Source organism: Lagenorhynchus albirostris, chromosome 8 (genome assembly GCF_949774975.1).
Source record: "Lagenorhynchus albirostris chromosome 8, mLagAlb1.1, whole genome shotgun sequence".
Taxonomy (NCBI): domain Eukaryota; kingdom Metazoa; phylum Chordata; class Mammalia; order Artiodactyla; family Delphinidae; genus Lagenorhynchus; species Lagenorhynchus albirostris.
In genome coordinates this window covers 14,739,548-14,753,760 of record NC_083102.1, presented here as the reverse complement: position 1 = coordinate 14,753,760, position 14,213 = coordinate 14,739,548, and positions in this window count along the sequence as shown.

Below are 14,213 nucleotides of genomic sequence, written 5' to 3'. Positions count from 1 at the left end.
GGTTGGCACAACTGACCTCTACTTAGTTCCTGCTGGCTCAGGGAATCCCTCAGGACCAGGGTGTCCCCCATCACCGTGCACTCTTCCAGTGGGAGTCGGGAGGAAAGGAGGGTGGGTTCATGAGAAGGAAGAAAGGACAGTGACTCTTTCTTTATGAAAACATGTCTGCCCTTTGAGAGCAAATATGTGTTTCGAATGGATAAACTCTAAATAATCATAATACAGAAAAAAAAAGAAAAGTCAGAGGCCTCTGAAATAGGAAGAAACATTTTCTAGAGGTGGCAAGTGACCCAAAGCTGACCGATTGCTCTTTCAGAAAGTCTGAATAAATTTCCCTGCCAATGGGAACTAAAGGATCGCCTGGCACATTTTGCTATCTTCTGAAGAGCCAGATGGTTTCAGAATCTCAGTTGTTTAATCAGTGAAACGGGATGGAGTTATTGTTCCTAAGGGTTAATCATGTAGACACAAGTGTCTACGTAAGCCCCGAGCGATGTCATGGACATACACGTGGATGTGTGTTCCACTTTTTTAGAAATTGAAGGAAAGAGTTTCCACAATACATGAATGGTTTACTTCCTTCGAGATGAAAAGATTCAGTGTGGAGCTCACTTGGATTTAATATCTGTGAACATTTTTGAAATAAATCAGTGGGCAATAGTGATAAGAGCACGGGCTCACAAAAGCAAAAAGAAAAGAAAGAAAGGAAATTAAGATTTATTTCTAACGAATGTGAATAGAATTGACTCATGTTGCCTTGGTGAGCTTCAATTTTCTAAGTGGAAAATGTAAGAACTGGACCGAATACACGGTTGCAAACTAGGTTCCAAAAGCTCAGGGAGCTATTCAAGGTGCTTCATGAAAGTGGGTGTGCATGAGGCCCTTCCTTGCAACCAGAGCAGCAGGGCTCTAATCTGTTTTACACGTTTGTGGACCTCTGTGGCAAGACTGCATTTGCTGCCTTAAGGAACGCACAGTCAGAGCACCAGTTGGCACCTGGGACAACGTGTAGATTCTCTGACTACACTGAAATGAACTGTGTGTAGTTGCTGCCACTGTCACAATAAAATTTAGGCATTTTGTGAATTGCTTTTCTTTCACAATAGGAAGGATAGATCAAATCCAAACAATCACTTTTTTCTTTGAGACTGGAAAGAAAGATGGTTATATAATTTGATGGTTATGTTACCCAGATGCTGTCTCTCAGATCCACCCTCAACATGGAATCTCTTTATTCTAGCAAAGCAAAGATGTGTCAGTAAATTAAAAAGGAAAACCTGAGGGGGAAAACTGAGGATCAACATCCATCTAAGAGCTTCCTGGGATAAGGCAGCAGGACCTGCCTAACAGTAGATGCACTTTTCATTTAAAAACTTTGCCCTCAGTAACCAAGGCTGTCCTCGGCACCATTACAGACTGTGTGACACACGGCACATCCAGTTTGGGGCATTTCTAAATATCTCAAAATGCCCGACACAGAAATAGAATATTTACACATTAAGGTGTGACACAATTATCTAGCTTTTAAAATCATCATCTTTAAATCTATTCATTTTTAGATGCATGATACCCAAGGACAAATAAACCAAATATGTAATTTTCTTTTATGTATAGAAACGTTATGCCATGCAAAATTAATTAAAAACAAGTCTTAGGGTAACTTGGGCCTCTTTTCCACAAAAATACATGTAGGCATATTTTTAAACTTAGAGAAAGAACAATCTAGAATTTTTTTTTTTTTTGCGGTACGCGGGCCTCTCACTGTTGTGGCCTCTCCTGTTGCGGAGCACAGGCTCCGGATGCGCAGGCTCAGCGGCCATGGCTCACGGGCATAGCTGCTCCGTGGCATGTGGGATCTTCCCGGACCCGGGCACGAACCCGTGTCCCCCGCATCGGCAGGCGGACCCTCAACCACCGCGCCACCAGGGAAGCCCTAGAAATTTTTTTGATGAAGAACATTTCTTTCTGTTGGAGGCCTGGCTTCTGTTTTGAAGTCACATACACATACAGTGACATTCCATGGGTCTTCATCACTGTGTGGGAGGAGTGCCTTGTAGACAACCTCTACCCGATGTCTACAACCAGCCTTACCTGGCTCAGCCCATCCTCCACACTTCCTTCCAGAGTGATCTTTCTAATCCATAAATAAGGGATCGAGTCACTCTTCCCTGCCTAAAATCCTCCAGTGACTCCTCACATTTGACAGAGGAAACTCCATACTCTTACCTGACCCATAAGCCCCTCACTAGCTTTATCTGTTCTATATTCTTCACACACACCCAGTTCTGAATTATTTCAGCTCTCTCACTATCCTCCAAACCTTCGTTCTTGCTGTTCACACAGCCTGGAACATACGCTTCCCAAGAGGCAGATTTGCCATGAACCAAGAGAAGCTAAAATTTCTGGTCCCCTTTCTTGCATGCCCCCCACCCCAAGGTCCTCTACCTAATTTTGTATTCCGAATTTTGTATGTTTTTGTTTTTTTTAAAGCAGGAACTCTAATTGCATATGTTTTAGGTCGTAGAACTGGACCTGCCCTTGCTCTTCCCTCCCATCTCCTTCTCCTGATTGAATTCATTTGGTTTACTGAGATTGGTCCTCCAAGTCAAATTATTCCTCCTCCCTGGATGGACACACACACACACACACGTGCAAGCACGCACGCATGCACACCCTACCTCAATGGCCTGTGCTCACCTCCAGGGCAGCAGTGTGAAAAAGACTCTCTCCTTAAGGGAGTGGAGAAAAAAGAAACCCTCCTACACTGTTGGTGGGAATGTAAATTGGTACAGCCACTATGGAGAACAGTACGGAGGTTCCTTAAAAAACTAAAAATAGAGCTGCCATATGATCCTGCAATCCCACTCCTGGGCCTATATCTGCAGAAAAACATACTGTGAAGAGATACTTGCACCCCAATGTTCATAGCACCACTATTTACAATAGCCAAGACATGGATTCAACCTAAATGTCCATCGACAGATGACTGGATAAAGAAGATGCGGTACGTACATACAATGGAATACTACTCAGCCATAAAAAAGAATGAAATAATGCCACTACAGCAACATAGATGGACCTAGAGATTATCATACTAAGTGAAGTAAGTCAGAAAGAGAAAGACAAATATCATATAATATTACTTATATGTAGACTCTAAAAATAATACAAATGAACTTATTTACAAAACAGAAACAGACTCACATAGAAAACAAACTTATGATTACTAAAACGGGAAGGGGGAGGAGGGATTAATTAGGAGTTTGGAATGAACAGATACACACTACTATATATAAAATAGATAAACAACAAAGACCTACTGTATAGCACAGGGAATTATGTTCAGTATCTTACAAGAGCATATAATGGAAAAGAATTTTTAAAAAGAATATATATATATATATATGTGTATATATATATATATATCAGAATCACTTTGCTGTATGTCTTTACCACAATATTGTAAATCAACTACACTTCAATTTTTTTAAAAAAACACACGAAGACTCTCTCCTTGACCAAACTCCTTTGTGCCTTCTTGTCAACTAGACCTCAACCTAGCCTATAAAAACCACAGACTCTCAACACAAATGATTTCATCCCCCCCATTAAAGGCTTGAATCAACACTAACATATTTTCTAACAGCTCAAGGCTGCATCCCTAGGATGACCCTAGCCTCTCTTTTCTCAAGGCTGCCAAAAGAATTTGCTGTGTGTTCTAATCAATGCCTGACAATAGGCCCCGGAGCATATTTTCTTAGAACATTTACTAAAAAGGGCTAAGTTGTGAGTCCTTCCACTGTCCCTTCGAGATATCTCTCTCTCCATCTATCTACCTATCCATCCATCCACCCATACCTCCTACAACTCAGGACCTGAAACCTGTTCCTTTAAAATTTATTCATCGAGAAGGATAGGCCCTCTGTCCCCCGGTCTCTGTGGGAGGACAGAATCCTAGCTTCAGGGTCTTCCAGGCAGCAGGTAGAGCTGGCCTGACCCGCATGTACACTGACCAACTCTGTAATTTCTCAATTCCCTGACTCTCCTGAGCCCCCCTCGCCTCTCCCTTCTCCCTCATCCTCCCTGTAAAATGCCCAGCCACCTCTGTACAGTTGAGTTCAGGTCATAGCGGACTCTCTTATCTATGGCAATAGTTATAGTTCTTATTCAGATCTGTCCTCACCACCTTAGAGTCCAGCTTTGTGTATCTTTGACAACTGAGCACTTTGGACTATAGTATCTACATGCTTGCCTTTCCCACTGGTCTCTCTGAAGGCAGAGACTGTGTCTTTCACCTCTGATTCCTTCTGCCTAACCAGTGTGAAGCAAAAACTCCATAAACATCTGATGAGTTAGTGAATCAGAGGAGACCCACGAATGTGGCCTGTGCAAACAACCACAGTGAAGCAGAAGAGCTGTGAGGACAAAGAAAGAGGCTCTTGGGAAAATTTGAGGTTTCAAGGTTGGGAAACATTTAAATTATTGTTTTCATAAGTCCATAAGTATACATAATTAAGTTACTTGTGGAAACACGTATCTGGCAGACCTACCCCGAAAGTTGATTCCGTGATAAGAGACTAAATATACAAATGGACAAGGGCCAGACCACATATAAAAATAGAACTTTAACCGAGAGTCTGCAGCAACCAGTCCAAGAAGCCAACCCACTACTCTCAGCAACTAGTCCAGGAAGTCAAACAACCTCCACAGCAATCAGCCCAGACAGCCAGGCTTTGGTTAATAATGGATAGCTTCAGACAGTTTAATTAATTCATCAATTCTTTTTTTTTTTGTGGCCGCTCCCGTTGCGGAGCACAGGCTCAGCGGCCATGGCTCACGGGCCCAGCCGCTCCACGGCATGTGGGATCTTCCCGGACCGGGGCACGAACCCGAGTTCCCTGCATCGGCAGGCGGGCTCTCAACCACTGCGCCACCAGGGAGGCCCTCATTAATCAATTCTTGCCCCAACTTCCAACTTGGGACCAACCACAGAAAGCCAAATAAGTACCCCTGACCAATCACATAGGATGCCCTGCTCCTACTTAGCCCATCTACAGCCATCCCATGCCAACAGCCTCCGACGGGGCACACCTGAAGACCTGAAGTCTTCCTCCTTTCACCATCAAGCTCTCCCACCCCACTGCCTACCTTCGAGTCTCTGCCAAATGTAAATGATGGTGGCCGACTCCCCGAATAAATAGCGTTTGCTTGTTTTCAGTTGGGTGGTCTTGTTTATTTCCACAGTGACTATTTGTTGAACTCTTTGTTGAAACATTTGTCCTGTGCTTTGTACCCTGCAGGAGATCTTTTTACCTCGGAGATTCCTGTTACCAGGTCAAAATGAGAGAAGCTATTGAGAGGGAGTGTTAGGCTGAGTTGCGTGACCCCCAAAATTCATATGTTGGAATTCTAACCCCCAGTACCTCGGAATGTGACCTTAGTTGGAAATAGGGTCATTGCAATTATAATTAATTAAGATGAGGTTACCCTGGAACAGACCTCTATTGGGCCTTTAATCTGATCTGTCCTTATATAAAAAAGATTTTTTGGCACACACACACACACACACACACACACACACACACGGAGGACAACGTGTGATGAAGGTAGAAATCAGGATGATGCCCACAGGCCAAGGCCCAAAGGTCGTCAACAACCACCAGAAGTTGGGGGGATGGGGAGAGGCCTGGAACAGACGCTCCCCATGGCCCTCAGAGGAAACCAACCCTGCCGACACCTTGATCTCAGGCTTCCAGCCTCCAGAACAGTGAGACAGTACATTTCTATTGGTCTTAGCCACCCAGTTTGTGGTATTTTATCAGAGCAACCATAGCAAACTAATACAAGGAGTATGGTTTTTTGAAAAAAGAGCAGTTTCAACTTGAAACCAAGGGGAGTCTTGTGCCCAGGGTTTGCAATGCCTGGACCACAGACATGAAGTGATTGAACATGAACAGATAGGCAGGATGGTTTCCCATGGAGCTTCAAGCTGTGGTCATGTGGAGTGAGTGAGTGAGTCACACTTGGGGACCAGAGACCCAGGCCGTCTTCCTGCACCTCCCCATGGCCCGGGATGGCTCTCCTCTCCCACACCACACACTACCTATTCAAGAACAGGTCAGGAGGGTGGAGATGCTGCCTTGGAAGACGGGACGACTAGAGGTGCCAGATGCCAGCCCCAGGGTCACACACATCCTGTGCACGGCACAAAAACACCATTCCATCCAGACTTACCTGCGTGAGGGCTGGGAGTGGCCAGGGGTGGAGAATGCAGGACTTCAGGGCTCTCATGTAAGTCCTGGGGTAGCAGGAAGCCCCCTTCTAGAAAACCTTATAATAAACCCACACTGCACCCATGGCTGTGCACACTGTCGCCTTGTTCTGGCCACACCTGGGGCCCCTGAGCTCGCTTCCCTCACTGGCCCACTCCCTACTTACTGCCTGACACTGCCACGCTTCGTCCCCTCCTGCCCCACTGCCCCCGTCTGACTCTGAATGGTCCTGGGCAGAGGAACACGGAGTGTTTGAGAAGCCAACGCAGGGCGCCTTGGGAGCACGTGAGCGGGAGAGCGAGTACGGGGCCGAAGCTGCTGCCAGCTGGGATCTGGAAAGCTCTTCTAGAGCAGCTCAGGTTGTTCATACGCACTTACTCAGGTTTCCTTGAGGAATGGGCACCTTTTAAAAGTTGCAAAGAGGTGGCCTAAGGGCTGCCAAAACCTAAGAAAAAAGAAATGACACATAAGATGTAACATGTGGCTTCGACTACAGGCTTGTCTGGTACAAAACACACTTGCTATATAGCATATTTGTAAATGCATTGTTTAAACTGTACTGAAATGGGAATTTCCTGGCAGTCTAGTGGTTAGGACTCTGCACTTCCACTGCAGGGGGCAAGGGTTCAATCCCTGGTGGGGGAACTAAGATCCCAGGTGCCGCATGGCGCGGCCAAAAACAACAACAAGAACAAAAACAAAACCAACCTGTACTGAAAAGAAAAGGCTAAAGTTAAAAAAAAACCCAAAAAACTTGACTACAAACAATACTCCATAATGGCCAGACTGATAAAGCGTCGTTGATAAAAAAGGCCACAGCACAGATGCGACACTGTCGGTAGACTACAAACATGCAGTTATGCAATTTGCACGGGCAAAGAAGCCATTCCTATTCCCCACTAAAGCAGCCAGGCCCACAAATGCAATTATCATATTTCTTCTGTGACATGTTCGTTTCTCTCAAGAAGGAATAAGAGTTAACTGGCTCTATAAAGGTAAGCAACTATTTCTCTGTTTTCACTGGTTGAGCAAGTAGCTTATTTCTCAAATGTTGTATTGTTATAAGCAGTATATGAAATACAGAGAAAAATCATACTTTGAAGATGCTGAGATCAAATATTCTTTTTAAAAACTGAATTATAAGTTATCAAGCCATGCAAAGACATAGAGGAACCTTAAACGTATATTACCAAGTGAAGGAATCCAATCTGAAATGGCTACTTATTAAATGATTCCAGCTATATGACATTCTGGAAAAGGCAAAACTATGGAGACAGTAAAAAAGATCAGTGATTGGGGGTGAGAAGGGATGAATAGGCTGGCTGGTCACAGAGGATTTTTAGGGCAGAAAAGTATTCTGTATGGTGCAATAATGTAGGATACATGTCATTACACATTTGTCCAAAACCATAGAATGTACGCCAAGAGTGAACACTTATGTAAACCATGGACTTCGGGTAATAATGATGTGTCAGTGTAGGTTCATCAATCGTAACAAATGTACTGCTCTGGTGGGAGATGCTGAGAGCTGGGGAGGCGATGCATGTGTGGGCAGGGCGTATGTGGGAAATCTCTGCATCTTCTGCTCAATTTTGCTGTGAACCTAAAGACCTAACCTAAAAAGTAAAGTCTCTTTTTAAAAGTGGATTTACAAGTATCTGGGAGAATCTTAGTACTCACTCCAGAGAAGGGTGATTTTTTTATGCATCAAATTAAATAACCTTGAGTTTAAAATCTTGAAGAGGGCTTCCCTGGTGGCGCAGTGGTTGAGAGTCCGCCTGCCGATGCAGGGGACACGGGTTCGTGCCCCGGTCCGGGAAGATCCCACATGCCGCGGAGCGGCTGGGCCCATGAGCCATGGCCGCTGAGCCTGCGCGTCCGGAGCCTGTGCTCCGCAACGGGAGAGGCCACAACAGTGTGAGGCCTGCGTACAGAAAAAAAAAAAAAAAAAAATCTTGAATAAAAGACTACTTATACAAGGATAACTTCCGTATCGTATGCACTAGCACCAAACTTTAATGCCTAAATTAGTTTATCAAGTCCATTCTTAGGATCACTGAATAAATCAAAAGTGTAAGTACTTGTTTACTCTTAAGATAACTGTACTCATTTATTTACTTATTTATTTGGGGGAAAATGTCTGATATACAGCCAATGGTCAACCCAGCCTTTCTTCATTTTACTCTTTATTCACTTTTACCCCCATTTCTCTCTCTCTCATTCTCCTGCGCCCACCCTCTAAGGCAACCATATTGGTCCCTATATGGACTCCTATAAAATATGAAGTATTATTATAAGTTTAGGTACTTTGAATTCACGTAAGCTAGATTTCATCCTGCCTCTTACTTTGTTCACTTGCTAGTAATGTTTTGAAGATCTGTTTACACTTCTATGTCCATAAGTCCAGAGCTTTGCTAGTAATGTTTTGAAGATCTGTTTATACTTCTATGTCCATAAGTCCAGAGCTTCTAGCTGCTACACAGGATTCTACCATGTGAGCAACCACAGCTCACTTCACCATTTCCAGGGAGATGGACAACCAGGTTGGCTCCAAGCCCACCTCCACATCACACTGCCACGAAAATCCTCAGAGGCTCCCATTATGGGCTTGGGAATGTATTCCCCAGGGCAATACGGCCAGCTGCAGTAACACACGGTCACAGGAGAAACACATTCTTAATTAAACTAAGTGTTACAGGATAACTTTCTTTTTAAATCAACACACAGATATTTCATTTTGTCCCAGAAACTGAAACTGACTTTTCATTGTTTCTTTCTATCTCCCTGTTCCAGGATAGACATTAATCATATCCACGCCTCATCCAAGAATAATACACATAACATTCCCACTGTTAGATATTGAATTCTATTTATTGAATTCAATTTTATCTTGAATATGAAGACAGCACTGCTAATCAATTTGTATCAGAGTTAGCATTTTTCTTTTAAATGTGATTTTTTTAAAGGTTAGCTATAACAGAAATTCTATGCAAGTGTGCATTTTAGCTGAATTGAAAAATAAAATTTACTGCCCTGTAACTCTATTCCTGGCTCCGGGGCAGATTCCTCACCTTCAGATATACCAGGTTTGTGCCAGGATTGGGGAAATGTGGAGAAGCGGTTTTGTTCAAGAGAGCAATTCTGAAGGACCTTTTTAGAACTATGATGAGACCTCAGTGTGTTTTTCCCAGAAATGAACCAAAATGTAGCTTCAACTGGTCAGTTCTGAAAGTCTGTCCCAGAAGTGAGAACAAACAGCAGAGTGGGCTATGAAGCTGGATGACACCTGTGTTCCATGCTAAGATGGTGAAGAAACCTCAGACATCGTGACTTACAAGGCTTATACTGAGGGTATTTCAGATTCTATAAAACACTAGAATGTAAATGCCAGAGAGGCAGGGGTTTTAATAATTTTAAATCATTTTTAAAAACATCTTTATTGGAGTATAATTGCTTTACAATGTTGTGTTAGTTTCTGCTGTATAACAAGTGAATCAGGTATATGCATACGCATATCCCCATATCCCCTCCCTCTTGCGTCTCCTTCCCAGCCTCTTTATCCCACCCCTCTAGGTGGTCGCAAAGCACCGAGCTGATCTCCCTTGCTATGTGGTGGCTTCCCACTAGCTATCTATTTTACATTTAGTAGTGTATATATGTCAATGTTACTGCCTCACTTTGTACCAGCTTACCCTTCCCCCTCCCTGCGTCCTAAAGTCCATTCTCTACGTCTGTGTCTTTATTCCTATCCTGCCCCTAGGTAATCAGAACCATGGGGTTTTTTTTAGATTCCATATATATGTGTTAGCATACATTATTTTTCACTTTCTGACTTACTTCACCCTGTATGACAGATTCTAGGTCCATCCACCTCACTACAAAGAGTTCAATTTCATTTCTTTTTATGGCTGAGTAATACTCCATTGTATATATGTGCCACATCTTCTTTATCCAATCATCTGTCGATGGACACTTAGGTTGCTTCCATGTCCTGGCTACTGTAAATAGTGCTGCAATGAACACTGTGGTACATGACTCTTTTTGAATTATGGTTTTCTCAGGGTATATGCCCAGTAGTGGGATTGCTGGGTCATATGGTAGTTCTATTTTTAGTTTTTTAAGGAACCTCCATACTGTTCTCCATAGCGGCTGTATCAATTTATATTCCCACCAACAGTGCAAGAGGGTTCCCTTTTCTCCACACCCTCTCCAGCATTTATTGTTTGTAGATTTTTTTAATGATGGCCATTCTGACTGGTGTGAGGTGATACCTCACTGTAGTTTTGATTTGCATTTCTCTAATGATTACGGATGTTGAGCATCCTTTCATGTGTTTGTTGGCAATCTGTATATCTTCTTTGGAGAAATGCTGATTTAGGTCTTCTGCCCATCTTTGGGTTGGGTTGTTTGTTTTTCTGATATTGAACTTCATGAGCTGCCTGTATATTTTGGAGATTAATCCTTTGTCTGTTGTTTCATTTGCAAATATTTTCTCCCATTCTGAGAGCTGTCTTTTCATCTTGTTTATGGTTTCCTTTGCTGTGCAAAAGCTTTTAAGTTTCGTTAGCTCCCATTTGTTTATTTTTGTTTTTATTTCCATTTCTCTAGGAGGTGGGTCAAAAAGAATCTTGCTGTGATTTATGTCATAGAGTGTTCTGCCTATGTTTTCCTCTAAGAGTTTTACAGTGTCTGGCCTTACATTTAGGTCTTTAATCCATTTTGCATTTATTTTTGTGTATGGTGTTAGGGAGTATTCTAGTTTCATTCTTTTACATGTAGCTGTCCAGTTCTCCCAGCACCACTTATTGAAGAGCTGTCTTTTCTCCATTGTATATTCTTGCCTCCTTTATCAAAGATAAGGTGGCCACATATGTGTGGGTTTATCTCTGGGCCTTCTATCCTGTTCCATTGATCTATATTTCTGTTTTTGTGCCAGTACCATACTGTCTTGATTACTGTAGCTCTGTAGTATAGTCTGAAGTCAGGGAGCCTGATTCCTCCAGCTCTGTTATTCTTTCTCAAGATTGCTTTGGCTATTTGGGGTCTTTTGTGTTTCCATACAAACTGTGCAACTTTTTGTTCTAGTTTTGGGAAAAATGCCATTGGTAGTTTGATAGGAATTGCACTGAATCTGTAGATTACTTTGGGTAGTATGGTCATTTTCACAATGTTGATTCTTCCAATCCAACAACACGGTATATCTCTCCATCTGTTTGTATCATCTTTCATCAGTGTCTGACAGTTTTCTGCATACAGGTCTTTGTCTCCTTAGGTAGGTTTATTCCTAGGTATTTTATTCTTTTTGTTGCAATGGTAAATGGGAGTGTTTCCTTAATTTCTCTTTCAGATTTTTCATCATCTGTGTGTATAGGAATGCCAGAGATTTCTGTGCATTAATTTTGTATCCTGCTACTTTACCAAATTCATTGATTAGCTCTAGTAGTTTTCTGGTAGCATCTTTAGGATTCTCTATGTATCGTATCATGTCATCTGCAAACAGTGACAGTTTTACTTCTTCTTTTCCAATTTGGATGTCTTTTATTTCTTTTTCTTCTCTGATTGCTGTAGCTAAAACTTCCAAAACTATGTTGAATAATAGTGGTGAGAGTGGGCAACCTTGTCTTGTTCCTGAACTTAGAGGAAATGGTTTCAGTTTTTCACCATTGAGAATGATGTTGGCTGTGGGTTTGTCATATATGGCCTTTATTATGTTGAGGTAAGTTCCCTCTGTGCCTACTTTCTGGAGGGTTGTTATCATAAATGGGTGTTGAATTTTGTCAAAAGCTTTTTCTGCATCTATTGAGATTATCATATGGTTTTTCTACTTCAATTTGTTAATATGGTGTATCACAATTATTTATTTGCATATATTGAAGAATCTTTGCATTCCTGGCATAAACCCCACTTGATCATGGTGTATGATCCTTTTAATGTGCTGTTGGATTCTGTTTGCTAGTATTTTGTTGAGGATTTTTGCATCTACATTCATCAGAGATATTGGCCTGTAGTTTTCTTTTTTTGTGACATCTTTGTCTGGTTTTGGTATCAGGGTGATGGTGGCCTTGTAGAATGAGTTTGGGAGCGTTCCTCCCTCTGCTATATTTTGGAAGAGTTTGAGAAGGATAGGTGTTAGCTCTTCTCTAAATGTTTGATAGAATTCGCCTGTGAAGCCATCTGGTCCCGGGCTTTTGTTTGTTGGAAGATTTTTAATCACAGTCTCAATTTCAGTGCCTGTGATTGGTCTGTTTATATTTTCTATTTCTTCCTGGTTCAGTCTTGGAAGGTTGTGCTTTTCTAAGAATTTGTTCATTTCTTCCAGGTTATCCATTTTATTGGCATATAGTTGCTTGTAGTAATCTCTAATGATCCTTTGTTTTTCTGCAGTGGCAGTTGTTACTTCTCCTTTTTCATTTCTAATTCTATTGATTTGAGTCTTCTCCCTTTTATTCTTGATGAGTCTGGCTAATGGTTTATCAATTTTGTTTATCTTCTCAAAGAACCAGCTTTTAGTTTTATTGATCTTTGCTACTGTTTCCTTCGTTTCTTTTTCATTTTCTTCTGATCTGATCTTTATGATTTCTTTCCTTTTGCTAACTTTGGGTTTTTTTTGTTCTTCTTTCTCTAATTGCTTTAGGTGTAAGGTAAGGTTGTTTATTTGAGATTTTTCTTGTTTCTTGAGGTAGAATTGTATTGCTATAAACTTCCCTCTTAGAACTGCTTTTGCTACATTCCATAGGTTTTGGGTTATTGCGTTTTCATTGTCCTTGTTTCTAGGTATTTTTTCATTTTCTCTTTGATTTCTTCAGTGATCTCTTGGTTATTTAGTAGCGTAATGTTTAGTGTTTGTAGTTTTTAGTTTTTTTCCTGTAATTGATATCTAGTCTCATAGTGTTATAGTCAGAAAAGATATTTGATACGATTTCAATTTTCTAAAATTTACCAAGGTTTGATATGTGAACCCAAGATATGGTCTATCCTGGAGAATGTTCCATGAGCACTTGAGAAGAACGTGTATACTGTTGTTTCTGGATGGAATGTCCTATAAATATCAATTAAGTCCATCTTGTCTAATGTATCATTTAAAGCTTGTGTTTCCTTATTTATTTTCATTTTGGATGATCTGTCCGTTGGTGAAAGTGGGGTGTTAAAGTTCCCTACTATTACTGTGTTACTGTTGATTTCCCCTTTTATGGCTGTTAGCATTTGCCTTATGTATTGAGGTGCTCCTATGTTGAGTCATAAATATTTACAATTGTTATATCTTCTTCTTGGATTGATCCCTTGATCATTACGTAGTTTCCTTGTCTCTTGTAATAATCTTTATTTTAAAGTCTATTTTGTCTGATATGAGAACTGCTACTCCTGCTTTCTTCTGATTTCCATTTGCATGGAATATCTTTTTCCATTCCCTCACTTTCAGTCTGTATGTGTCCCTAGGTCTGAAGTGGGTCTCTTGTAGACAGCATGTATACAGGTCTTGTTATTGTATCCATTCAGCCAGTCTGTGCCTTTTGGTTGGAGCGTTTAATCCATTTACATTTAAGGTAATTATAGATATGTATGTTCTATTACCATTTTCTTAGTTGCTTGGGGTTTGTTTTTGTAGGTCTTTTCCTTATCTTGTGTTTCCTGCCTAGAGAAGTTCCTTTAGCATTTGTTGTAAAGCTGGTTTGGTGGTGCTGAATTCTCTTAACTTTTGCTTGTCTGTAAAGGTTTTAATTTCTCCATTGAATCTGAGTGAGAACCTTGCTGGGTAGAATAATCTTGGTTGTAGGTTTTTCCCTTTCATCACTTTAAATATGTCCTGCCACTCCCTTCTGGCTTGCAGAGCTTCTGCTGAAAGATCAGCTATTAACCTTATGGGGATTCCCTTGTGTGTTATTTGTTGCTTTTCCCTTGCTGCTTTTAATAGTTTTTCTTTGTATTTAATTTTTGATAGTT